This window comes from Rhinolophus sinicus, chromosome 17 (assembly GCF_057876585.1).
Source record: "Rhinolophus sinicus isolate RSI-liver-muscle chromosome 17, RSI-T2T, whole genome shotgun sequence".
NCBI classification, from domain to species: Eukaryota; Metazoa; Chordata; class Mammalia; order Chiroptera; family Rhinolophidae; genus Rhinolophus; species Rhinolophus sinicus.
In genome coordinates this window covers 42,780,077-42,807,996 of record NC_142517.1, presented here as the reverse complement: position 1 = coordinate 42,807,996, position 27,920 = coordinate 42,780,077, and the positions used below count along the sequence as shown (strand labels likewise).

At 35.5% G+C, this 27,920-nt stretch overlaps 1 protein-coding gene across 6 annotated transcripts in view; it reads left to right on the top strand.

The window, feature by feature from the left end:
* The window catches only part of TBL1XR1 (TBL1X/Y related 1), a 157,786-nt gene that overhangs the window by 6,799 nt on the left and 123,067 nt on the right, over positions 1-27,920 (top strand). The window contains exon 2 of one of the 6 annotated variants that reach the window (XR_012494831.2): positions 27,551-27,694. The exons of 4 other annotated variants lie outside the window; for them this stretch is intronic. The gene's annotated coding sequence lies outside the window, so the exon portion shown is untranslated. The remainder of the gene's footprint in view (positions 1-27,550; positions 27,695-27,920) is intronic. One more of the 6 variants, XR_012494833.2, reaches the window with a different exon arrangement.

The window sequence follows — 27,920 nt, the reverse complement described above, 5'->3', positions numbered from 1 at the left end:
TATTCATTGTTTTATGAGTATGTGTCACATCGCCCCAATTACATGTCACATTTCTTGAAGGAAAGGACCTTTTCCCTTACAGTATTTAGCAGAATTCTTGACTTTCTTCATACGATTTTCATGTTAAAATATAGATTGTTCTACAAGGGCCAATGTTAAAATAACAGTGACAAGTCCTGTTGTCGATGTGGCAGAAACTTCTTTCTGAATTAGGCCTTCAAGGTTTAGATGTACCAAAGTCACATTTAACTTGAATGAAAAACAAACTAGTGCAAACTTACAGTGAAATTAAAATGATTAATTTTGGGCCGGCCCGGTGGCTCAGGCGGTTAGAGCTCCATGCTCCTAACTCTGAAGGCTGCCGGTTTGATTCCTACATGGGCCAGTGGGCTCTCAACCACAAGGTTGCCAGTTTGATTCCTCGAGTCCCGCAAGGGATGGTGGGCAGCGCCCCCTGCAACTAAGATTGAACATGGCACCTTGAGCTGAGCTGCCGCTGAGCTCCCGGATGGCTCAATTAATTGGAGCACGTCCTCTCAACCACAAGGTTGCCGGTTCGACTCCCGCAAGGGATGGTGGGCTGCGACCCCTGCAACTAACAACAGTAACTGGACCTGGAGCTGAACAGCACCCTCCACAACTAAGATTGAAAGGACAAACAACTTGACTTGGAAAAAAGTCCTGGAAGTACACACTGTTCCCCAATAAAGTCCTGTTCCCCTTCCCCAATAAAAAAAAAAAAAAAAAAAGATTAATTTTGTCCTCTTAATTCTGGAATACTAGCCACAGTATTGGTGAAAAAACCTAGTCTAGTTGGGAATCATATCACACTAAAATTGGCTTTATCTGGTTTTATTTGTGCCAGTTATAATGAAACTTAAGATTTTGGACTTTGTGTTTTTAGTGTCGCAGGTATTTTTGCTCATTATTTTCTCGGTAGTGTGCCTCAATAAGATGTTTTTAGCTTTCAGTATGTGTGACAGCATTCTGACCACATTGCATTGCTATTAATGTGTTAACATTCAGGGTGGGGTGTATCTGTTAAACCGTATAAGTAGGGTTAATCTACCAGAAGAGTGTCATCAGGACCACCTCCCTTCAATAGGTGTTTATGGTAAGGCTGTGCCATATCAGTTCCAAATAACCTATGTAATTGTTCAAAACACAACTAATTTAGTATTCTATCCTTTTGAAAGTTTTAGCATTTAGAGTTTTAAAATACAAGTTTTTCAGTTTATTTGCATCAAACAAAATGAGTTGGATGTTATTCTGCTTTCTGAGAGCTTAGATTCTTAACTCAGAATTAATACAATCAAACTATAAGGGTCATGCTGAAAGATAAGCAACTAACTTTCAGTAAATAGAGTATCTAGGTTAAGGAAAAGATTTATGTGAAATGAATAATTTGAAGAATGAATGAAGAAGAATAGGTATTGAATGTTTAAACTTGGGAGTTCACCTGTTTTCCTCTTTATGAAAGTTTCAGGAGGCAGAATTTAAAGAAAACAACATGGAAAGCATGGGTCAGAGATGGTCATTCTAGTGTCTTAATAGAATAATTTTTTTAATGAAATTGTACTCTGGGCTTTCAAACTGTTTTTTTTCCCTTAATAAAGGAGATGTTTGAAATTTTCAACTACCTTTAAACAGAAGCAGTGAAAAATTTTTACTTTTTAGGAACTAGATTTCAACCTACTTCTTGATATCTTTATTTTGTCTGAGAACAAAGGTAGTGGTATCAGAGCTTTTCTACCCTTTTTTTTTTTTTTTTTTTTGCTTTGTGTCTTTTTCAGCACACTGAATAATAGGACATTATAATGAGGTAATCAGCGACTGTGTTTTTGTTCTTATTGCATATCTCCTTGAATGGTGGGTAGTGTTTTAACATGGGTTCACTATCAAGCAAATGAATTTTTATCAGTTTTTGCAAAGCCACAGTTAACATGGTGTAAGTCATTTAGCTTCTAAATGTATATTAAGAGGATCACATGAAATACTACCTCAAGTTTGCTCATTCATTCAACAAATACTTATTTGGTCAATTCCTGTATTAAAATTCACAGATTCTCTCATTTAATGTTATGTGATTTTTGAGGGAGATCTACATGGAAAACTTGCTTAATTTAGAGTGTTTAAAGACTGAAAATCTACAACCTTATGTAGAATGATAGAAAGTACTTGACATTAGCATAAGCAAACACCTTGCCAGAGGAGTTATAGTAATAACCTATTTTGGTGGTTACCTTCAACTGCTAATAGAACACAGCTTATGGGTTAGGGAGAGGTGTTTTATGCTTTCCCCTTAATTTGAACAGTGTCGAGTGTATACTAATTTTGTTGCATTTCTGTTTTGTGGCTATCAGATGTCATTAGCTCACAGTATAAAGCAATTGGGTCATCTACTTTGAGTTTCTGAAATAAGGCAATAGAAATAATGAATGAATTTCCATAACATCTTTTTCTATATAATTATCCTTTTATGGGATATAATTTATCATATGTGTGAATTTTTAGATGCTGTTTGTAGCTGTGGCAATGTTCTTTGGCACCTTTTTATATAAAAAAATATAATATATACTTAAAAAAATATTCTTCTACCAAAGTGATGGGTTTTCTTTAAATCACCTTTCAGTGTCTTCCTTAGTAAGCAGTGTACATTTGTGAGATCACAGACGGTTTAAGAGTACAGTCTGTTATTGTATCATGGAAATCATTTTTCTATTCTTGTGCAAAAACTAACAGGCCCTCACAGGGAATTATTTTTTGACCTTGTATTTCCTTATGTCCTGCCAACAAAGGTCACCCGTTTTAACACCTGATGAGAGATGTTTTATGTGTGAATTGATATTTTACAGATTTTATGTTTATGATGATCTTGTTAGTATTTATAAGATCGTCTCAAAGATAATGTTTAAATGAAAAAAAACGAGGCGGAAGATCTTGTATAGTCTCCTGCGTTTTAGTTTACAAAGGGGGATAGGTAGAAAGGAGGACACACATGATGGAGTGTGTATGAGTAGATGTATATGTACCCGTTTTATGTGTTCAAGGTACAAAAAGATACACAAAAGACTACCCTGTTTCCCTGAAAATAAGAACTAGCTGGACCATCAGCTCTAATGCGTCTTTTGGAGCAAAAATTAAGACCCGGTCTTATGTTAAATAAAATCTGGTTTTATAATAAAATAAGACTGAGTCTTACTAATTTTTGCTCCAAATGATGATCCAATTACGTCTTATTTTCGGTGAAACACGGTAATAACTGGTTTTGGGGGCGGGTTTGGGGTTGGGAAGATCATGTGGTCAGATGTGGGAGAAACTTATTTTCATGCATAACTTTTTGTACTGTTTGAATTTTACTGTATTAGTTTTACCATTTCACACACACCAACGATTGTGAAAAAATCAAGGCATCCAGTTAAGAATTCTTAATCTTTGTATTTCTTTCAATTTGTGTAGTTAAAAGAAGAGAAAACTATGTTAATTTCTCCCATGATTTTCAGTCAGTTCTTAAAGAGCTGGGACTGTGTATATTTCTGCATAGTTATTTCTTAGATTTGTTGGCAGAATTAGAGCCATTGAGTATGATTAAAAAGTGTTGGGGGCTGCCAGATGGCACAGTTAGTTGGAGCCTGGGCTCTGGGCAGCGGGGTTGCAAGTTCGGTTCCCACATGGGCTGATGGGCTGCGCCCTCCATGGCTGAATTGTAGATGGCGAGCTGCTGGAGGGGCGGCCGGATGGCTCGGCTGGTTGGAGCACGGGCTCTCAGCAGCAGGGTTGCCCGTTCAGTTCCCCCATGGGATGGTCAACTAAAAGATTGGGAACGTTGGCTGGACTTGGAGCTGAGCTTTGACCTCCACAGCTAGTTTGAGGGACAGCTGTTTTGAGCTGATGGGCCCTGGAGAAACACACTGTCCCCCAATATTCCCCAATAAAAATTAAAAAAAAAAGTGGTTCTGTTTCATGATTGGGTCATCATACTAGTGGAAGTATTCAGTGATAGTGAACTGGTGATTTTTAAGTCCTATCCAAGGTTGATAATGAGAAATTAAAAGATTTTGGTTGTGTAGAAGTAGTGGTATTTGATTTCAAAGGTGTTGTTTTGCCAAGGGTTTGGAAATCAGGTGAAAATTGGAGTTCTTATGGTTTAGTAGTTGGTTTTAATAATTATGATAGTCTGACATAATGGGATCTGTGGAACTATAGATTATGATACTGCATGGATCCCAGCGTGACTTGTGAATTTAGATGCGTGTATTATTGATTCCAAGGAGACAGGCACATTATATTCTGATTCCATTTTTGGTTGTAGTCGGTATCACTTGTAATTGTTCATTGGCTGTTTACCCAAAGGGTTTTGCCTTCTTGTTGTGCTCATCAATTTCAACTTCAGCTGGAACAACCTCAGAGAAAGGTAGCACGTGTTTTTGTGCATTTAATTCTGCTGTTCTGTGACTCGACGCTGTCTTTTCCTGAGAACAGTGCCTCTCTTTTTTGTGGTGAGAGGGCTAGGTAGCGGGTCTGTGTGTGATCATCGGCAGTACACCCTGACTGTAGGGTGTTAATGTGGTGAAGAGCTCAGCCTCCGAATGCAGGCATACCTGTTTTGAATCCTGTCACCCCAACTTATTAGTTGTATGGCTTTGGGAAATTAAGTAACCAATCCAGTTGGTTTCCATTCTGAAAAATGGGAATAAAGGATAATTAATATATTTTGCATAGAGCAATTGTGATGATTGGAATGTGAATGCATATAAAGCAATTATCACAGGGCCTGGCACATAGGAAGTACTCAGTAAATGCTAGCTACTACTTGGTGCCTTTGTTAGCTTCAGGAGGAACAGTTGTAGAGAGAAGCAGAAAAATGACACCCCTCCTGTAAACCTACCATGGCTTCCTGTGGCAACTGCAGAGTACGAGATGGTTAGAATTCCCAATTTAGAGGGCTAACACTGTATTTGGTGATTGAGCTTTTGTTGCTCACTCTTAAAATGAGAACCTGTACCATGTAGCTTTATGTCTCTGATACATGCTTTACAGTAATGTTTTTTTATTGAATTTGGTCACATTTTAGTGCTTCAAAAAAAAGATTGCTACCTTTCTTAAAAAATAAGTCTTTTTGCTTTCGGAAATGGAATCTCTTTTTTTCCAGTCTCTGAGAGATCAAACACTGCTTTGGTTCTCAGTGGCTACTGCGAGGACAGATCAGTCACGTCAAATACACGTTACACATTGTACAAACTTTGACTTGGACTCTCACTAAGAAATGCATATGACTAACACAGGATGTATGTATGTGCAAGAATACTGAAGTACGTTTTTAGGAAATGATACTTGCTTTAATATGTGGTACATATTCTCTGTACTCTTATTTTTTGTTTAAAAAATGCTGTTATAAATTTCTAAACTGATTTTATTATTTTACAAATAATGACTTTATTAACTGGATTTAGAAAATAGTGGTTCAAAGGAGTGTAGAATTGTAATTCTCTGATCTTTGTGGATTTAGAACCAGTACTCAAAATGAGAAACAGATTGTCATTCTGAATGATAGAGCATATGTAAGTCCTATTTATTGGTGCTAATGTATTTAGGTAGTATTCTGAGCCCTTACTAGGATTCTGAAATTCTAACACCCAATTTTGCAAGGTAAATAAAATACAAAAAGTAAAAAGTGAAATACAAAGGGTAAGGGATTTTCATTGCTAATGAATGTGAATATAAGACTTTTTTTGGAGGGATAATTTACAAATAGCTCTGGATTAAGAACCCTGAATACTTTTCAGAAAGAGCAGTAATTATTTAAAAAGGAATAACTATCATACTAATTTTTTTATGTCCTATTAAAGAAGAGTTTTGGTAAGATTGTTTTGTATTATTTTTAAAAACTAACATACCATAACACGTTGGCTGCATGAAGTTACACTATTTGACTGAAGATTAAGCTGCTTTCTATGAGAGTCTAGTCATCTGTTTTTAGCACAGATCTCTCCTTGACTTGAGAGTTATTTGTTGACTCCTTTGTCACTGGGTAGGGCCTTCCTTGTGGGTAGTTGTGTTTCACTCACCTTTATCCTCAGATCCATCATTGCTCCATCATCTGGTACAGTAGCTGGCACACTGTTGACTTGCATATTGACTTGAATCCATGAGGCTCTCTGAGGTAGAGGTTTCCTAGTACAATACACCCCCATTTCTTTGAGGGTGATTAAAATATACAAAATTAGAAAAGGAGTCCATCCACTTTCATGAATTTATTAACCCTTGACCTCATTGTGTTCGTACTGTAAGAATTGTGAGGGTCTGCTTGATAAACCTAGCTTCCTGCCCTACGGCTTTTGGCGTCTGCAGAGACAGTGCATATATTCAAAACGTGGGTTAAAAGAAATGAAGACCTTGATGTGATATTAGCAGTTAAACATGAATTGAGTTGTTGCGTGGACTTGTTCACGTGCTCCTAATACTCCTATATTCTTTCTAGTTTGTTTCTACTTGGTTCCCCCCCTTTTTTTCCTAATTAGAACTCTGGCCTTGACCTCCTACTGATAATGCCATTGTTGCATGACTTATATTCCTGGGTTCTTGAGCTTAGCATGCGTGCTCAGTCTGTACACCTACTGACGCCCTCCCCTTTGACTGTGGCCTTCCCTGGCCTTCCCTCAGGGCTCAGAGGATGTACACACTCCATGCCCTTTGTCTCTGAACCAGCCATTACTGTACAAGTGATTCTGTGGCCCAGATTGGCTCTTAATCCTGACCTCCTCTTCTCCTGATCTACTGCTACCCACATTCTAGCACTGGTACATCCTGTTCTTTCTTCCTGTAGGCTGGCAGTGAGTGGCATTAGATTTTCATTTAATGATGAGTAGTGGTGATGAGACAGAGTTGGAAGACAGAGGAGGGTCAGAGATGGAAGAAATAGGAGTAGGTCATGGTAACACCAAGCTGTCAGGGTGAGCTCGGGCAACATCCGCTACTTCTGGCTACTGATAAAAATATCCAGGACAATTTGAGATATTGTGTGTTTGGAGTGGAGGTTGGGGATAAGAAATCTTGGGTAGGTATGGTTCTATCATCATTTGGAACCTTGCAAAGTGGAAGATGACATGAGGTAAAAGATGATCCTTTTGTCTGAGACAGATAGTTGAGCTTCTTTCTGGAAACCAGAATTTGCTATAAGGGAAGATTTTCAGTTTTAGAACTCTGAACTAAACTCATTGACACAGTATTTTAGTGATATTTAAAGAAACATTGATACTTACAAATAAAAATTTTAAAATTCATCAGGAAGTTGAAAAAATCACCAAGCCCCGTACATTTATAATACTAACATTTTCACTTTTCTCTGAATGTTGTTGAAACAGGGAAGGTACTATTAAATGGGGGCATGAACAGAGAATTTATTTTGGAAGCTTTTGTGTTTTTCACCCTTTATTTATTTGTCTGCTGGAGAGTCTTTTTAAGTAGATAACTTAACCTTTTGTATTCCTAGGCTTTATGCTTGTATGGGGGTATGTTTTCTAATTCGTTGCTTTTCTCCTTGGTTTGTTCCCTTTTTTGGAGGGGTGGGGTCATATACTCTTGTGAATAGCTGGCTGCCTTATTTCATCTCGTCTCATTTTTCTTTCTTGCATTTTCTTCCAGATGACTCATGTATGTTTTGCTAATAGATAACATTGGTTGGTTCCTTTGGTCTGACAAATCAACATGTAAATGACTTCCTACAAGTGAGAACTGGTAGTAACAGGAAAAGTAGCTTTTTTTTTGAGATTGTGCATAACAGCATACTGATGTTTTGATAAATACTATGACAAATACACATGGTTTGATTTACATGAAGGCATATGTAGTTTTATAGAATGCATAGCAAAAATGTGTATATATACTATTTTGTCTGGCATTGTATAAGATGCTCAATAATGTCAGTTTTCTTCCTTTCCCCTTTCCTTTATGGGTTTTCCATTATAGTACAAAATTCAAATGTCTTTCCTTAGCCTGTGAGGCTTTCCCCCAACATGTGACCCTGCCATTGGCCACCCGCAAACCTTACTGTATTTTACAGCACCCTTTCCCTCGTTCACTGTGCCCAGCCATACCAGCCCAAGCTTGTTCTGTCTCAGTACCTTCATTGCTTTGCTGTGTGCCTCACGCTATGCCCTGAGATTGTCATATGCCTAATTTTTTTATGTCATTCAGATTTCAGTTCCAGGGCCACCACCTCAGAGGTCACATAGAGAGGTCACACTATAGTGTAGCTGCTCACTCTTTAGCCATTTTCAGTCACAAGACCCTCTTATTTTCCTCATAGCACTTATCCCTCTCTGAAATAGCCTTGCTCCTTAATATACACCTTTTTTTTTTTTTAAACTCTTATAGTTTAAACTCAGTGAGAATAGGTATGAACTCTGCCATGTCACTCCATGACTTAAAACAGGACCTGGTAGGTTTTAAGTAAATACTTGAGTGAATTGTTCTCTCAGGAGTGTTTTCATGACCAGCTGATAGCCTTAAACTGGTTAGTCCTCACAATAGAACACTGGAAATAATTCATTGAAAGGTCAGCATTTAGGGGAGGCTTGTAAGAGGCTTTTCTTACATTGGTATGTACATTTGGAAGCATCGGGACATATGTGAGTGCACTCTGCTTTTCTTGTAAAGCATACTTACAGCTGGTATTTGAATCAGTCTGGAAAAAAAAAAAATGGATAATTGGTGAAATTTGAAAATGTGCTTGTGCTAATCATAAATGCTAGATTTTAAGAGGTTAATACTTCATTTTTTTTAACTTAAAGATACATATTTCCCACAATAATAAGAGGAGGGCTGGACATCTCCATTTATGTTTTATACACATTCTGGAGAATTTGTAAATTGCCTTTACTTACATTTTCCTGTGATATTGTCTTGACTAATCATGGTCAACTTCCCAAAATTGGCATATGAGTCAGAGTTCTTCTATTCAGTCCAGTGATAGAAACTCAATTCAAATTAGCTTAAGCCAAAAAGGCAAATTCATTGGCATATGGAATCCAAAAATGGATTAGATAACTCAACTATAGGAAGAGCATTGAGTCAGCCAGGATTTAGGACAACTAGAACTAGACCCCTTTGAATGCTACTAGAAATCTCTTTAACAGCTGTTTTTTTCTTTTTGGTTAAGTTTCTTCTCTCATAGGAGATTCGTTTTCTTCACATGGAGGAAAGCATAACTAGCCAGTGCCAGAATTTTTATTTTCTGTTTTCCCCTGCTGGAGAGTCAGAACTACCTCTTTCTCTGTTTGAAAAATTCTTGAAGCACTGATCAGTTTGTTTTGGGAAAGTGCCCACCATGGCCAGAGGCCACATATGAACTGTGGCTGCTTCCAAGTATCTGGTGGGAGTTGGGGGAGAGCAGTGGGAATGATAGTTGAGTAAAGAAGGAAGCTGCTGGTCAGACAGCCACTGTCTCCCCATACACCCCCACCTCAAAATGTGTGTCCATTTGTAGTTGGGAAGGGTTGTTGCCTTTAATCCATGATAAAAATTAATTTCAAATTTTCTTTTATCTAGAACTGGAACTTTCTTTTTTGCTCTGTGATTCCCAGCCTTTTCAAATACAGTCCATTTTTAAAATGAAAAGTTGATGTCCCTTGTGTGATAGGAATTGTAGTTTTATGTACTGTCTATTGCTAATAGGGGTATTTGGATGAATTTGTCTTCTCAAAATGAGTTACATAGTAAAAAAATTGATGCTATTTATTTTGGTTTTGTTTTTAACGTAGCTTCTGCTAACTTAACAGATAATGGAAGCCAATAATTGAGGCCAGCTGTTAGAAAATTATTAACAGGTTAATTATACATATATAGGGGATATTTTAATCTCTGAGGAAGATAATCATCTTCAGCCTAACCAGATAGTTAAATCATTTTTAGCATGTAACAAAATTAACAAGTTACATATTCTTAACAATTAAGAAAATTGTTATGTAGAAAAAGCCTTTGTGACCCAAGAGATACTAATCTTTCTGGACCTCATTTGCTTCGTCTTTAAAACATTGAACTGGGCCTCCGAGGTCTCTTCTGGATTTAATGCTCTTTAACCCTATGATTGCACACATAATTTAAAAATTAAGTCAGGGTTAAGCTAAACTAAATGGAAAATGTGCAATACTGATCTCTTCAGGTTAATCATTACCTGAATTGGATTTTCCTAAAGAAAACATTTGCATTTCTCTTAACACCTCAATTTTGAACAGGTTAGCTGTAGAGAGAATATTTTTTAGGTATCTGAAGAAGAAACTTCTGTTGTTTTATTCATTAGTTTGAGTTCAGGCGCATTTGTTACATCCGATTTCACTGTAGAGAAAATTAAAAAGAAGTAGCATGAAACACATTTTTGAGAAAGATTTTTTTAAAATATCCTTATTTTAATTATATGATTGTTGACTATCAAAGCTGATAATTTTTCAGCACTTCAGGTTTTATTTTGGTCTGTGTACTGCGCATTTTCAGAATTGTACTGAAAGTATATCTCTTCAAGTATGGAGAAAATGTTGTTCACATTCATAATTTTTAAATATTAAAATAAGTTACAAGTATTGCTTGTATTAACTACTGAGAATTTGTCCATATTAAAATAATTTACAATAAAAATGATATGCGAGTGGTATAACAGGAGGAGAGGATATATATACCGGGGGTGCCAAAAAAACGTATACAAGTGGACACTGGTACGTTGCTCAAGCAATAGTTTGCCGTAATCAGAAGTGTCGATGCTGATGGTAACCACTTTGAGCACCTCTTGTAATTGCGGAAGTCAAATGTGACTTGTATTCATCTTTTATTATTGGTACAGTTTTCCTTTCTTAAAATGTATGTACATTTTTTGGGCACCCTTTGTATATACACTGGCATGAAGATGCTAAACAAGTTGTTTTTGTCTGGCAGTTTGCTTTATGTGTAGCATATGGTTTATAAGTTGGAGACTAATGTGAACAGATAGGAAAGGGAGGATGGATCATACCATGAAGTGACTTCTTTACTGTGATTAGGAATTTGGACCTTCTTCTGTGATGGAACAAGTGAAGGACTTGGAGCAGAGCAGCAGGATTATGTTTCAGCCCTGGATGTCGTGCATAAAGGATGAGATGATAGTTTGGGAGGGAAAGGGGCAGCTCTGGACGGAAGGGAGAAAGTTGAGCTGGCAGTGTGATAGGTGAGAATGACATCACGTAATTCTTTGCAAACTGGTTCACATTTCTGAATTCTGAAAAAAAGCAATTGGAAATTCAGGAGAGAATGGTATTAAAAAGAACTAAACATCCAGGTTTTCTTTTTTTGGCTTGCTACTGCTCTTTTTGGGAGGCACAAGCGTATGAAGATTGGGGTTTGTGGGATGGGGAATTTGATGTCCGTATAGCTAATGAACAAAACAGCAGGAGGACAGTGCAAGGAGGGGCAAATGCTGCGTGGGAATGAGGAATCCCGTTGTCATCATCATACCCTAAACCACGAGATAATTAGGTATTTGAGAATAGTCACAATAAAAATAGATTGGTATAGTATAACTATTCATGAGGTTTCTAGTGGGTATAATTTATGTAGATTTGTAAGTTAGTTACTTTTTCATATATTTTCAAAATTTTTCTAAAGATTTTACATGATATAAAAGTCATTAGAATCTCAGTTTTGTAAGGTTAGAAAGTTAATCTGAAGTACTGTTTAAAGTTATGTAAGTATAATCGTTTACTTCTGTGGTGCCAGTTGTTACTTCTCTTTCATTTTTGATTTTATTTATTTGGGTCCTCTCTTTTTCTCGATGAGTCTGGTTAAGGGTTTATGAATTTTGTTTATCTTTTCCAAGAACCAGCTTTTGTTTTGTTGATCTGTTTCCAGTCTGATCTTTATTATTTCCTTCCTTCTACTTTGGGCTTTTAAAATTCTTTTTCTAGTTCCTTTAGGTGTAAGGTTACAGTGTACATTAGAGATTTTTTTCTTGTTTCAAGGTAGCCAGTATTGCTATGAATTTTCCTCTTAGAATTGCTTTGGCTCTGTCCTGTAGATTTTTGGGTCATTGTGTTTTTATTACAATTTGTCTCAAGGTATCTTTTGATTTCTTCATTGATCTCATTGTTAACCAATTCATTGTTTAGTAGCATGTTATTTAGTCTCCACATCATGTGTGTTTCAGTTTTCTTCTTGTAATGGATGTCTAGTTTCATACCACTGTGATTGGAGAAGATGCTAGATAAGATTTCAGTCTTGTTAAATTTATTAAGACTTGTTTTGTGGCCTAACATGTGGTCTGTCCTGGAAAATGTTTCATGTATGCTTGAAAAGAATGTATATTCTGCTGCTTTGAGATGAAATGTTCTAAAAATATCAGTTAAATCCATCTGGTCTAATGTGTCATTTAAGGCCCTTCCTTCCTTGTTTTTCTCTTTGGATGATATATCCATTGATGTCAATGGGGTGTAAAATCCCGTGCTATGACTATATTACTGTCAACCTCTCCCTTTATGTCTGTCAGTATCTGCTGTATATGCTTTGATGCTTCTACATTGGATGCATAAACGTTTAAAAGGATTATATCCTCCTTTTGGATAGATCCTTTTATCATGAAATGGCCTTCTTTGTCTCTTGTTATAGTCTTGGTTTTAATGTCTTTTTTGTCTGATACAAGTATTGCTACCCCAGCTTTTTTTTCTTTTTTTCCTTTTGTATGAAATAATCATTTTCCATCACTTTCAGTCTGTGCGTGTCTTTTTTAAAGAAAGCATGAATAGTTATAAATTTGGAAAGTTTGCTCTTTTTTTGTGGCTGCAAGGTGGTTATAATATTATCCTTTAGATTGATTATTATAAAAGGTATAACTCTATAGATTTAAAGTCCTCTAAGAAATCAGTATCCACAGGATTCAGTCTTTACTGACATTTGGACATATTGAAGTGATAAATTTCCACCTTTTCTCTATTGATTAATGAACAATATTATTGAAGAAAATAGTAAAATATAAACACCATCACTGCATTAACAACTGAAATGGAGTTTTCATTTTGTTAAGAAAACATATAATGTATGTGTATGTAGACATGCAGTCAAGTTTTAGGGATTCAAGAACCCTAAAATACTAAGGGAAAGTAAGTTGTAGAATGTTAGAGGACAGATGAAGAGCTCCTTCTTTAGTTTTGGTTTAAGATGATTGGTTATTGGAATAATTGAATTGGTAAGGTAAAGGTAGAGAGAGTAGGCTAATATTTTAGCTCCCACCATCCCATTTATATTTTTCTACTAGAGAAAACAATTAAGTGGCTAAAATTACAATAAAGTTTGAAATTGTAAATGCAATAATGGAATTTTTAGGTTTAATAGGTAAATGTAATTCAGAAATAATTGGTTATTTTTAAGTTATGTATAATTAAGTGGTTTTTTTAAAGTATGTGTTGATATTTTAGTATTAAACGTGCACAACTTTATGGAAAGAGAAAACCTCAGTATATTTATGTCTGTTTTTTCATGAACACCGACAGAAGCAGTAACAACTGATTGTGAAATATGTGTATTTGGAGCATTTAGAAACTGGTTTGTAATTATGTAGTTTCTTCCATACTGATTCTTTTTCATTAGAGGTAATAATATATATCTTAAAACTTTATGTAGTCAGGTGTAACCAGGTGAACACCTTTAAATACAATTAAGGAAACAAGATGTTATTTTAATTTACCTGTGATAGAAGCTTGGTCTTTATTATATGACATGCTTATTGTCTGGTGTGTTTATATATTTATATCATTATATGTTAAGAATTTAGCTTAAGTGTAAAGATACTGAAAGTTGTGGATTGTTTCCCATTTTATGATTTGTAAGTCCAAAGTAGTAATTATTCAAACTTGGAATCGAGTTTTTGTTCCATAACAAATTTTTAGATACTAAGAGGAAGGGAGGCAGGCAGTAAGGTAAGTAAAATTATAATACTATCATATACATTTTTTTATTGTAAAAATTTTTTTTGAAAGTCTCCAACAAACTCTAAAATATGTTTAAAATGTTTTTAGAGTAAAAATGTTTAAAATGCTGTATTTAAAATTTAGGGACACCATAGCCTTGTAACTAATAATTTATATGCAACCGAAATCCAGATGATGTTAACTAAACTGAACTTAGTTGGGGTAAAAACTAAAATATCTGAAAATAGGGAGTGATATGTCAAAGAAACCATCCAGGTTTTTAAATTGGGGAGCAACTTGGGAGTCCTTTTAGGAAGGAATACTCCAATAGCAAACATCATAGTAGTTCTAAATATGGATCCATTTTTTTGTCAAGTCAAAGAGCCATAATTAACCAAGCTGCAATGAATTTTACTCAGCTCTGGAACAACAATTTTGGAATGTTGTTTTAGTTATTACTTGAAGCTATGTTGTTGAGTGTATGCATGTACAAGGTGGGTTGGAGTTGAGTATATAACTTACTTGCCTTTCTCGATAGTCAATTTGTGGCTAATAATTCTCAAGAAAAATATTTTCTTTTCAGAAATATATTAGAAATATATTTGAGGTGAGGAGAGGTATATATCCTTTCCAGGCTTGGACAATGTAGTGCTGAATATTTACTGTTCAACTGTAAGAACTTAAATTCAGACTATTGATATTTTTAAGGATGAAAAAAAACTTTAATTCACATATAGGTACTTTTTTTGGAGGGAATCTATGATCATTATACATTTTATACATTTATACAAATATTTCTTTATGTGTTTAGCAAGCGATGTATATAGGAAGTGAAGCTGATAACGGCCTCAAAATGATTTCACTAGGTAATACATTGACATTATTCAAACATCAAGTGTATTCTTTCTCATGTTCCCCCACCCCTCCAAGCTACCCAGTTACTTTTCTGGAGCCAACCAATATTACCGGTTTCCTCTGTATCCTTCCAGGGAAATTCAATATATGCGTGTGTAAAAGCTGGTAAGTGTATAATATACATCTTCTCTCCAGTGTTGTTTTAAACACAGATAATAGGATACTGGTCACTTTGCTATATCTTGCTTTTTTTCAGTTATGTTTTTTAGATATCACATCAACACATGAAGAGCTTCCCCCCACCCCCACTATTTTTTAAATGGTGGCAAGGTATTTTATTGTATGGATATACCATAATTTATTTAAGTGGTTTCCCCAGTTGACGGATATTTTGGTTGTTTCAGTTCTGTTCCAATTACCAGCAATGTTGCAGTGAATAACCTTGGTACATACATCATTTCCAGTACATGCAAAGGTATCTGTATGGTAAATTACTAGTATTGGAACTGTTGGGTCAAAGGATAGGTACGTTTGTCAGTGGGTCAGATCGTTCCGCCAGATTGACTCACAGAGGCAGTCCCGGTTTACACTCCTGCTCTCAACACTGGTGTCTGCCCACACTCTTGCCAGCACTGCCAATAGTGTTGCCGTATATTTTGCTCTTCACTAATCTGATAGTAAAGGTGGTGTTTAATGTCCTTCTAATTTGCTTCTTATTTTGAGTGAGGTTGAGCATCTTTTTTATGAGTCATTTCTTTTAGTGAACTATTGTATTTTGGACTCTCCAAATACAAATACCATTTTTTGTTGTGGTATAACTTAAAGTACAGACATTTTGAACGTATAACTCAGTAAACTTTCTTTTAGTGGAGGTACAATTTAGTTCCAATGAAGTGAACAGACCTTAAGTGTACAGTTTTCACAGCTTTGTATGACCATATAACTCATCCTAGTCAATATTTAGAAAATTTCTGTCACCGGAAAGAAGTTCCCTCAGGACCCCTTTTCATACAGGTTTCTCTCATGCCCACTTCAGGTAATCACTTTCCTGATTTCTCTTGCCATAATTAGTTGCGTCCAATAATTTTTAATGTATTATATACCTCATGTAACAACCAACAATGTCAAGCTACAGAACATTTCCTGCCATCCAGTAGATTCCTTTGTACCCACCCATCAGTGTCGCCCCCACCAAAGGTAACCACTGTACTCTGACCTGTGTCCACTATAGATTTGTTTAGTAAATCTGAGAATCATCATCTATGTTGTATCAAGCAGTTGTTTCTTTTTTATTGCTGTGTATAGGAATATAACACTGTTATGAATGGAGAGACATTTGGGTTTTTCTTTGGACTATTTTGGATAAAACTGATGAATGTTCTTTTTAGTACTTAACATCTTTTTGGTATCTTAGAAACGGAATTGATGGGCTTATAGGGTATAGGTATATGTCTCCTTAATTTAGTAGATACTCCCAAACAGTTCCTCAAAGTGATTGTACCATTTTGCACTTCCACTACCAGTGTTTGAGAGTTCTAGTTGCTCCATATCTTTGCTAACACTTAATATCTGTTCTTTTTGTTTTAGCTGTCTGATGGGAGCACAGTGGTATCTCATTGTGATTATAATTTGATTTTCCTTGGTGACAAGTGATATTAAGAGTCTTTTCATGTGCTTATTGTCGACACTTTTTTTTTTTTTAACTGGGTGATGGATCTTGGGATGATTTATAGGAGTTTTTTTATATATTACAATATGCCCATTGTGATATGAGTTTGCAAATACATTTTTTTTTTACTAGTTTATAATATGCCGTTTACTTTTGTTTGCCTGGCAGAAATCACAAAAAGCAGACTTGAACACACACACACACAAAAAAAATTTTAAGCAGTACAGTTTTATTGTAAAGCACAAGAGAAAAAGCACTCTGGAGAGAGGGGGGAGGTCCGAGAATGGAATGCCCTTAAATCAAAATTTTTGATCAAAATTTTTATTGTTTCCAAATTGCTTCTGAGTTTTGTGGTATACTTTTGAAAGGCCTTCTTCAACCTTAGGTTACCATATTTTAAAGAATCTAACTTACCATCAAATGTAAGCTACTTTGTTATTTTGTATACCCACATAGAACAGTGACAATACTGTTAATTAAACTGCAACCATTTTTTTTTTTTTTTTTGGTATAACTTAGAATATTTATCTTATACTTTTAGACTTAGTGTTTTTCTGTTATATACTATATTCTTCCAAATAAATGAGAGGGGAATATAAATGAAATAAATTGATTAAAGTATTTCCCCAAAATGTTCACATTTAGAATAGGATCACTTTTGACTTAAGTGCTTCTGCACTGTCTTCTGTGCCATGAGGAGTGCTGGTGGGGGAGCATTTCTTTAACAAATACAGAAAAGAACTAGAAGCCATTGGTGCTGTGCTCTTAAGCTGGCATTGCAGTTATACCTAGCTTATATTTTTATTCTAGTTCTAGGAATCTTGGTAAACATTTTGATTCTCCAGCTTCTGTACCTCATCTCTTTAACTGTTGGGTATGTAGGGTTTAAAAGAGTTGGCCAGCTATCCAGCTGTTGTTTCAGGGTTTTCCTTCCAAGTTGCTGAGTGCCATTCAGCAAATGTTGAGGCTGATTGCATAGCTACAAGCGAGGACATGATGCTAGCTGGTCAACACTATTGTAAGACAAATCCTTGTTTAGGCTGTGTGTCTTACAGTTAATGAATACAGTATGAAATCAAAGAAATGCATTTTTTTCTAGTTTGATGTTTGAATTATTTCCCCAAGTTAATGAAATCAGAGAATATTTGTCCTGTTTAATAACTGTAGTTTTTTTATGTGTATACATGTATATTTAAAATTTAGTTCAGAGAAGGGAAAAAAAATACCCTATCATATGTATTGCTAAACTGTTTACTGGCTTCTGAATATTCATGGCCTTTGGTCAGTGCTGCTTGGGGGATTCAATCTGGTGCTGATGGTCATTTTACAATAATTAACCTTTTATGTAGGATTGTACATGCTTACTACTGAGTTCAAAATTTTCACTTGGGTTTTATTAATTGAAAATGAAATGAACATGTTCGTAAGGCACATAAAGATGTGAAGTAGATACAGGAAATAATCTGTTTGCTTACGGCTTGTAGAAATCTACTTTCTTTAATAAGGGTTTTGGGGAAAAGAAAACTTAAAGGGCGCATAGACTAAAATAACCACACAAAAAGTTAAGAAGGCAAGAACTGGTTTGGGTTATGTGAAATAATAGGTAGGCAAAACTACCAGAAAAACAGCAAAGCATAACTTAGAATGTGACAGAAATGGAAAACATTTCTGTAAATGTTTTATCCTGTAAAACATTTACCAAATTAAAAAAAAAAAACACACTCTAGGTGTGTTTGGGTACATTTGTGTATATAAGGTTGTTCAACTGGCTCTGTTTGTATAGTACTTAATTATACATTTATAATTTGTTTCTTTAAGCTTCTAGAATGTTGTAGACTTTAGACTTTTTTATGATTTAGATTTAGGACTCTGAGTTTTAAATAACAAAACCCAATAATTGAGAGATTGAAAAAAGTTTTTTGGAAAGTGTAAGGTTGGACAATTAAGTTCGCGAACTTGCTGCAACAATATTGCTAACCTTTTTTGATATCGGAGGGATTATTCATTATGAATTTGTACTAACTGGACAAACAGTTAAACAAGTTTATGATTTGGAAGTGCTGAAGAAGCTGTGTGGAAAAGTTAGACGACCTTAACTTTTCACCAACAATTCAGGGCTCTTGCATCACGACAATGCACCAGCTCACACGGCACTGTCTGTGAGGGAGTTTTTAGCCAGTAAACAAATCACTGTATTGGAACACCCTCCCTACTCACCTGATCTGGCCCCCAATGACTTCTTTCTTTACCTGAAGATAAAGGAAATACTGAAAGGAAGACATTTGGATGATATTCAGGACATCAAGGGTAATACAGTGGTACCTCGGTTTTCGAATGTCTCCATTGAACATTTCAGTTTACGAATGCCGTAAATTTTATGGATCTATGCTAAATGGATCATTTGGTAGTAAAATTCATGCTAAATTTGCAGTTTTAGGGGTTGATTTTAAAGGTCTGGAACGGATTAATCCGTTTTGCATTACTTTCTATGGGAAAACCGTGCCTTGGTTTTCGAGTGTTTCAGAACTTGAACGGTCTTCCGGAACAGATTACATTCGAAAACCGAGGTAACACTATATGATGACAGCTCTGATGGTCATTCCAGAAAAAGAGTTCCTTTGAAGGGTGGAGTAGACGCTGGCGTGGATGCATAGCTTCCCCAGGGGAGTACTTTGAAGGTGACCATAGTGATATTCAGCAGTGAGGTATGTAGCACTTTTTCTAGGATGAGTTCGCAAACTTAATTGTTTGACCTTGTATCTCATGAAACTTGGTTCAGGGATGTAGTGGAGTTGAGGACAATGGGAACTAGGAACTCATTGGGGACTGTTCTAAATATTATTTGATTCTTCTTTCTGCAAACCAGATACTTGTACTTATCTGGTCCACACATCAATAAAACAAGGCTTCCAGCGACTCTTTATGTTATTTGACTAAGCCCTTACTTTTGTTTCCCCTCCATTTTTTTTTTTTTTTTTAAATAATGTTCTCAGGATCACATGTGAATCTGGCTCTCTAGTCATGCTCTTAACCACTACTTAGCATTATTAAATAAATTAGAGTTAAACTGAGGCTAGATACATGGTAGTATCAGTGATTTTGACCCGTTGATAAATTAACATTTAAAAATTTTAAACAAATACGTAAATTTTACTGAAAACAAAATGAGTCCTTATGAAGATGTTTGACTGTGGAAACTCGGCAGCATAACCCTGAGTTTGGGCCAGCATTGCTTGTCTTAAAAACATGAATGGTCATCAGTGGTCTTTGCCAAGGCCTGTGCAGCAGGTGGCTGCAGTAATGTTATTTGCTTAGAGAGGACGTTCTTGGTGTTATGGAGCTGCTGTTTTTTCGTAACGTTTACCACTGGTTATAATTATACATTTACTTGACGTTTTTTCTCTTTTTCCCACTTAAGTTCCATGTTAAGGACTGATGTACCTTTTAGTGCTTGGAAGGGGTGTTATAAATTCTTACGATGAGAGAATGGATTTAAGAACTTGTGCTGCCAAAATTATGAGAATTTTATGTCTTTGTGTTTTTAAGTAGTTATTTTGATTAGACTTGTCATTTATATGTGTGTAAATTATATATATTGACATAGTTTTTAGTCATGCAGTTCTCATAACAGCATTGAAGGTGTTCTACTTCAAAGTAGAAGGTCCTTATTATCATAAAGTGATGCTCTAAATAGTGCCGTAAGTGGTAATTTAACGATTATTGAGAGAATCTTTTTAACATTAGCTAATTGACATAATTTTGAGAAACTTATTCAGTTTTGGAAGTAAGCTGTAATGCAGGGTGTCAGCTCCCGCTCCCTGCACAAGAAAGCAGGATATGGTGAGGCCAAAAAGGAACAATAACGGAGTCATGGATGGGAAAGTCTTGATGGCGCCTGGTGGAGACACAAAAGCAAACATCCACCAGTACCCCAACGAAGGGTCTTCCTGCATCCCAGTCTCGCTGGCGGCCAGGCGAGACACAGGAAGGAGGAGGCACATGATTCGCCATCCGCTAGCTCGCACTTGCTAGCCGCAACCTGCCGTCCGCTTCTCTGCCAACTATCTGACCCCCTCGCGTAGCCACGGCAGTTATATTAGTGGCTCATGGCTCACGGGTAACAGCTGGTGGCCACCCAGCCACAGCGGATGGCCATCTGATTACAGCTGATGGCCATCTAATAACCGAGCCAGCACCTTCCACGTGAGGCTGAGAGCCTGGAAACTGCTCTCTGGGACTCTGTCCCCACATAAGCTCTTTACTTTCCTTAGTAGCAGGAATCATTTCTCCTTTTTTCCCATTGAGAAAATCATACAGCTTTGCCACATAAAAAAAATCTTGTCACTATAGGAATTAAAGAATTGTTCTTGTTCTTTCTACATTATATCACAGGAGATCTAAAACTCTTAACAGGATATCTCTATATTGAGGCTTTTTGAATGCTAATGATTTTAGAGACCGTTTATATTTTTATAGCTTTAGTTTTGAATGTGGGGAGTTCCGTTATTTTAGTGGCCCCAGTAGTTTAAATGTGGCTCATAGGATGGGTGTTTCTGTCCTCGATTTATATTGCGTGGTGTGTAGAAGATTGGTACTTATTTAGTATTACTGTAGGGAAGTTAGGTTCATTTTCTGGGTTTATATAATGTTAAGGTTGTTAGTGGTTGTCCAATTTTCTTTAAGCTAGTGGTGCTAGACCAGGATATGTAAATTGCCACATGATTTCCTAATCACACCCAACATAGGTCAGTTGGCTTCTTAGCTTCTCTTAATTATAGTTTCTGAACTGTCTCCGAGAAGCAATACCATAGCAACACGCAGGATTTTCAGTCCTGTACATAGAACATGGAATTTAGGAATGTATCACTGTCAGACTTGTGGCTGTGTTCTAAATTCCCACATTTGAACTGGAATTTCCAACAGGTTTTTCTTTAGGTATAATGTTATAAAAAGTGGTTAGTTCTTCAATGGTAAATATTATTTGTTCCATAGTCATAGATTGTTTTCCTGAAAACTGCCATGGTAGGAAGTTAAGATACATGAGAAAGATAGGTTGGAAAATTGAGCTTATGAGCAAACTTGTTAAAGCTTTTGTGGGGAAACTTAAAAAAAATTCCTGCTGAAGATGTTATTTGTGACTTTTAAAAGAAACTACTGGGGTATACTTTACATATAATAAACGGAATTTTGACCAATACGTATACCTGTATAGCACACAGCTCAAGTTTATTACAGAAAAAGTTCCCTTGTTCCCAACTGCAGTCAGTCCCACTCTTCACCTCCATCCCAGGCGACCAGTGATCTGCCTTTTAACACTACAGGTTAGTTTTGGTTTTTAGAAAAAATCTCATATAAGTGGAATTTCATTCTCTTTTGTTGTAGGAAGAATAAAGGCCTCTTAAAGATGTCTATACTCTGATCCCCAGAACCTGTGAATATTTTACTTTATGTAGCAAAACGTATTTTGCAGATGCAATTAGTTAAGGGCCTTGAGATGGGGACATTAGTCTGGATTACACAGGTGGGTATAATTGATTATTTGAGTCCTTAAAAACTATAGTCTGAGAGATGACTACTGAAGAATGGTCAGAGAGATAAAATTTGGCCCAGTAAGCTGGAGGAAGGGGGACCATGAACCAAGGAACGTAGCCTACCTCTAGAAGCTGGAAAGGTCAAAGAAATGCATGAGATCTCTCTTGCAAGCCTCCAGAGAGAGGAATGTGGCCCTGCTCTTACATGGTGGTTGTAGCCCAATGAGACCTGTGTCAGATTTCTAATTTACAGAACTTGAAAATAATTTGTGTTGTTTTAAGCTGCTAAATATGTGGTGCTTTGTTACAGCAACAATAGAAAGTAATATCCTATTTTCTTTTGATCTTGGACTCCCTCACCCTTTTTTTTAAAGATTATTATTCAGCTGTATCAGTAATCAGTTTCTTTTTATTTCATAATACCATTCCATTGTATGGATGTACCCCAATTTTTTTTATCCATTTACCCATTAATGGGCATTTGTAAGATTTTCAGTTTGAGCTAATAAAAATAAAGCTCCCGTGAATGAATATTTGTATACAGATCTTTTTGTGGACATATTGTGTAGTAGTGTCTCCTTGTGTTTTAATTTTCATTTAGTTGATGACATTCATATGTCTTTTTGAACTGTTGAAATATTTTACAGTTGTTGTACTTTTCTTTATATATTCTAGATACAAGTCCTTTGTCAGAATTACAAAGGATGTTCTTCCAGCATCTGGTTTGCCTTTTCACTCCTTTCATGCTTGTTTTTTGTAGAGTAGAAATTTTAAGTTTTGATCAAGTCTAGATTACAGTTTTTTCTTTTATAATTTGTGCTTTTTTGTGTCCCAAGAAAATTTATTCTGTGTTGTCATTTAGAAGTTTTAGAATTTTAGCTTTTACATTTAGGTCTGTGATCAAACATCAAATAACTTTGATTTAATTTTTGTGTTTGGTATGAGATAAGCTGTTTTTTCCCCTGCAATACAGTTGTTGCACTACTGTCTGTTGAGAAAGACTATCCTTTTTTCATAAAGGACTACTATAACATCTTTGTCAAAAATTAGAATTTTTGGGTATGGGGGCAGGAGATAGACTTCTTAAGTTCTGCTGTGTATGTGGTCGTATTGTCTGTGAATAAAGACAATTTGTTCTTTTTTTCTGATCTGTATGCCTTTTGTTTCAACTGACTCGGGCCTCCAGTACCAAGTTCACAGGTGTTGGTAATGCAGGACATTGTTGTTTTGTTTCCAATTTTAGGGGCAAAGCATTCTGTCTTTCACTGTCAAGTATGATGTTAGCTGCAGGTTTTTCTTAAATCTTTATCAGGTTGTGGTTTTTTTTCCTATCCTTAGTTTGCTGAGAATTTTTATTACGAATAGGTGTTGTACTTTATCAGAGGTTTTTGCTGCATCTACTGAGATGATCATATATGTGTTTTTTACCTTTATTATTAACACTTTCAAATGATAAATCACCCTTGCTTGTATTCCACAGTCATGATATAGTATTCTTTTTATTTATATATTGTTAATTTGATTTCCTAATGTTTTATTAAGGATTTTGTCCATCAGTGTTCATGAGGGACATTATTTTTTTTAGGGGAACAGGACTTTACTGGGGAACTGTGTTCTTTCGGGACTTTTCCAAGTCAAGTTGTTGTCCTTTCAATCTTAGTTGTGGAGGGCGCAGCTCAGCTGCAGGTCCAGTTGCCGTTGTTAGTTGCAGGGGGCGCAGCCCACCATCCCTTGCGGGAGTCAAGGAGTCAACTGGCAACCCTGTGGTTGAGAGCCCGTGCTCTAACCAACTGAGCCATCTGGGAGCTCAGCTCCAGCTCACCTCATGGTGCCATGTTCAATCTTAGTTGCGGGGGGCGGAGCCCACCATCCCTTGTGGGAGTTGGCAACCTTGTGGTTGAGAGCCTGCGCTCCAACCAACTGAGCCATCTGGCCACCCAGGAGTTGAGCTGCAGGTCATGGACTTCATTCTAGTTGTGGAGGGCGCAGCTCACTGGCCCATGTGGGAATCGAACCAGCGACCTCGGTGTTAGGAGCATGGCGCTCCAACCACCTGAGCCACTGGGGTGGGGGCCCATGAGGGACATTATAGATTTTGTTGTTTTGCTACCTTCTTTGTCTGGTTTTGGTATTTAGGTAATACTAATTTCAGAAAGTAAGTTGAGAAAGGTTAGCTTGCCTTTTCTGTTTTTCAAACAGTTTATGTAGCTTTGGTTTTTTGTTTTTTTGTTTTCCTTCAAATGATTGATAACAATTAACTAGAAAAGTCGTCTGGGCCTGGAGTTTTCTTTGAGGGAAGATTTTTAATAATATCAAATTTCTTTTATAGATAGAGGGCAGTATATACTTTCTATTTGTTCCTGAGTCATTTTTGTAATTCATGTCTTTTCAAAATAGTTTTCTTCTAATTGACGTTTTTATTAGCTTACCGTATATTGCCGTGTATAATGCACATTTTTTTTGCCCAAATCTGTGAGGAAAAATAAGGATGCACCTTACACATGAGTAGTTCTAATTTTGTATCTATATAAATATTTTAAATTCTTTTATTTATGCTTGTGAGTTAAAAGTGTAACTCTAGAAATCGATAATGATGTCCATATGCAAAATAATACCTTGGAATACGATAATTGGTTTTGTTGAACTTATGTCGAACTTGCACTGATGAAGAGTTCTTGGCCTATAACATGTAAATATTGTAAATTTGTTACTGGTACATAACATTTCTTGTACTTTTTTCTTGAGTTTTGTAATTATTTGTTGCATAAAATTTCTTGTACTATAATATGTTAAAAGACAGATGCTTAAATTCATTTGTAACACAAAACACAAGTACCTAAATATAAACAAATACAAATTTGATTTAAAAAATCGAAGCGAAAGATTTTTTTTCCCTGAAAGTTTGGGCCAAAAATCGTGGGTGCGTATTATACACGGGAGCACATTATATACGACAAAATACGGTATTATCATTATTCTTTTAATGAATGTGGAATCTGTAGTTATATTACCTTATTTATGTCTTAGCAATACACGTCTTTTTCTTGATTATTTTAGGGAGAGTTGTATCAATTTTATTGATGTATTTAAAGACAGACTTTTGTTTCACTGTTTTTCCTTTAGTGTGTGTATTTTCTATTGCATTGATTTCTATTGATTTCTTTCCATTTACCAAATTTAATTTGCTCATCTTTTTCTAGCCTTTTAAGCTTACATTAGTGATAATCAAACCCCAGTTCTTTTGTAACACAGACCATTTAGAACTATAAATTTCCCTTTAAGTGCTATTTTAGCTGCATCACACAGTTTTTGATAAGCTTTTATTTTTAATTTAAAATGATTTCTAATTTCCCTTGTGATTTCTTTTTTTATCCTTGTGATTTCTTTTTTCCCTCTTAGCTTATTTTAGGTGTGTGTTGTCTGATTTCCAGACATTTGAGAACTTTGTATATGTCTTTACGTTGTGGTCAGAGAAAATACTCTGTGCTAAATCTTTCAGATTTATATCTGTTTAATAGCTCTGTATGTGGACTATTGTGGTAATGTTCTGTTTGCACTTACGGTATTCTGTTTTTGTTAGGTAGTGTTTTCTATAAATACCAATTTGAGTCAAGTTGGTCAAGTGTTCAGCTATTCTATAGTCTTACGATTTTTATGTTTAGTTTTATCATTTACAGAGAATGTTAATCTCCACCTCTAAATGTGATATATTTATTTCACATTAAGTTCTGTAAGCTTTCATGTCTCATATTTCCTGACTGTTACAGGTGCACCCATTTTAAGATTACTGTGTGTTTTTAATGGGCTAACCACTTTCTCATTATGAAATGTTCCTCTTAGTCCTTGTTACAGAAGTACCATGTTTGATATTAATGGAACCACTACAGATTACTTATGTCTAGTTTTTGCATAGTATATATTTCTAGTCTTTTACTTTACATCTTTCTATATTTTTATAGTAACAGTGGGTTTCTTTTAAACAGTGCAGTTGGGTCTTTATTTTAATCTGAGCTGACAGTTTGAGCTGGATTTAGATAATTGACGTTTAATGTAATTATTAATATGGTTCAATTTAAGTATACTATCTTGCTATTTATTGTCTCATTTTTTTAAATAAAAATTTCCTTCTTGTTAATTTAGTAGTTTTATAGCATTGGTTTTTTGTATTATTGACTTATTAGCTATACCTCTTTACCTTTTCTTTTAGTTGTTAACCCTACAGTTTTCTTTTTGCATACTCTCAGTCTGTGTTCAAATACAATTATAGCAGTCCACATACAATGTTACTTCTGATAGTCTTAAAAATTCTTTTCTACTATTTTTGTTCTACATTTTATTTTCATAGATGCTATAACTTGAGATAATAGTATTATTTTTGCTTTAAACAGTAATTTATGTTTTAGAGGAAATTTTAAGATAAAGAGAAAAGTCCTTTATATTAGCATGTACCCTTAACCATTTCTGGCACTCTTCATTCTTTTGAGTAGATCAAAGTTTTCACCTGTCTGTATTTTTTTCTTTCTGCTTAAGAACTTCTTTCAACATGTCTACTAGTCTGTTGGTGTGAGGATTTCTATCAGCTTTAGTTTGTCTAGTAAAGTCTTTATTTCACCTTTATTTTTCAAGGATATTTTTGCTGGAGGTAGAATTATGTGTTGTCACCTTTTTACTTGAACACTATAGTTCTTTGTTCTTATGTATTTAATTTTTTTTTTCTGGCTACTTTTATTATTTTTCTGTTTAACTCTGATTTTCAGTAATTTGATTATAATATGTACAGTTTTCTGTTTATAATTGTGTAGTTTTCAGTTTATTTTGCTATGATTTTGTTGAGCTTCTTAGCTTTGTGTATTTATACTTGAATAGAATTTCCAAAAAAATTAAGATTTTTTTTTTTTTCTTTTCCATCCTCTGCAACTCCAATTACACACTTCTGTTTTACTGCTTGTTATTGTCACACAGATCAGTCACAATGGACTTTCTTTTTTTTTATTAAAAAGAAAACCTAACTTCTTTTAAAAATCAGTTTAACCTACAGACCTACAGAACAGTCATGGTTTCTGATAGATGATGGATATCACTGTTTTCTTCTCAAATTTAAAATATTTTGCGTTGTTGTTATGAATTCACTCTTGGACTCCAGGGTTCCTCAGTGGTCTAGTTGAGAAATGTGGGCCTGTAGATATATTCAGAAATTTTATGAAGGTCTTGAGATATACTACTTAATGTATGTTAAGGACCTGTTATACTAAAATTTCATATTATGGAAGATGGTGCTCATTATATTCTAATGTCCTTTTTTGGAGGACTTATGATAGAAGTATCTTTGTGGTTTTAGGAACAGTAATTGATGTGCAGTCATTTTTTATCTTTGAATCTTTTAGCAGATTTAGGTTCTTTTTTTTTTTATAAGTAGTATTTTTTTTTTTTTTTTTTAATTTTATTGGGGAATATTGAGTGACAGTGTGTTTCTCCAGGGCCCATCAGCTCCAAGTCGTTGTCCTTCAATGTAGTTGTGGATGGCGCAGCACAGCTCAGCTCCATGTTCAGTCACTGTTTTCAATCTTTAGTTGCAGGGGGCACAGCCCACCATCCCATGTGGGAATTGAACTGGCAACTTTGCTGAGAGCTCACGCTCTGACCACCTGAGCCATCCGGCTGCCCCCAAGGTTCTTCTTCATTTGCTGCTAAAAAGCTGGACTTCTTTTTGTGTGGTAAAATATACAGAATATAAAATTGAACCATTTTTAACCACGAATCTCTTAGCAGATTTAAGTTCTTTTTTTCCTTTTTCATTTGCTGCTAAAAAGCTGGATTTTGTATGGGGTGTAAAATATATAGAATTTAAATTTTACCACTTCATCCAATTTTAAGTTTACAATTCAGTAGCATTAAGTACATTCACAATGTTGAAAACCATGACTAGTGTCCATTTCCAAA